The following is a 766-nucleotide window of genomic DNA, read 5'->3' as shown; positions in this document are numbered from 1 at the left end:
AAACGTGGTCTATGTTGGAAATCACCAAACAGCCAAACGTGGTCTATGTTGGAAATCACCAAACAGCCACAAGTGACTGTACAGTGAATACTGACTTGGAGGACATGACAGGAAATCCTGAAGTCGTGTCCCTAGAGTCCAAAATTGTCATCAAAAATGGGAAAATTCCCTGTTGTGAAGGAAATGAATCACCAAGCAAAGCAAAGTACTCCGGCGTTCACAGTGATGATTTGAGCGACTTAGGCTCTGGGAGCGATTTTGTAGGAGATGTTAACTCACTTATTCAGCAATCCACTTTGCTGAAAGAGCCATCACTCATTGAACAGAAATGCTCCTGAAGATGAAAACTGGAATCACATCAGTGGAGATGATGCACTGTTGGAGTCAACAGGAATGCAAACTGACATCGAAGCCAGGTACCATCGACTCTATGAAGAAGCCATTATCCTAGCAACACGTGTTTTAGTTCAGCCAAACATACCCAGGATGACTCAGAGACAAATTTTGTACGGACAATGCTCCAGCCTCAAATCCTGAAGTCTACTATAAGATCAAGCTAACAAGAGTTTCCCTTTACCATGCACTCCAGCCGCACAACACTAGATTCCAAGTTGAAGTGGTTTGTTATAAAGGACTTCCATTGATCCCATCTGTTTTACTGGCTTATGATTTGGCTTGGAAGCAGAATCTTCAGGACTTTTTGTGACCATTACAGGCCGGACATTCCTCATATTGCAGGTCTACAAGCAGAGCTTTTGTTATGGGA

The 766-nt window shown here is 43.1% G+C and overlaps 1 pseudogene; it reads left to right on the top strand.

The window, feature by feature from the left end:
* Positions 1-393: 393 nt before the first annotated feature.
* Positions 394-766, top strand: part of LOC146484241 (52 kDa repressor of the inhibitor of the protein kinase-like) — a 756-nt pseudogene continuing 383 nt past the window's right edge.

Source organism: Pavona decussata, unplaced genomic scaffold (genome assembly GCF_977016875.1).
Source record: "Pavona decussata unplaced genomic scaffold, jaPavDecu1.1 SCAFFOLD_36, whole genome shotgun sequence".
Lineage (NCBI taxonomy): Eukaryota > Metazoa > Cnidaria > Anthozoa > Scleractinia > Agariciidae > Pavona > Pavona decussata.
Note: the sequence above shows the minus strand (reverse complement) of the source record. Positions and strands in the feature narration are given on the sequence as shown.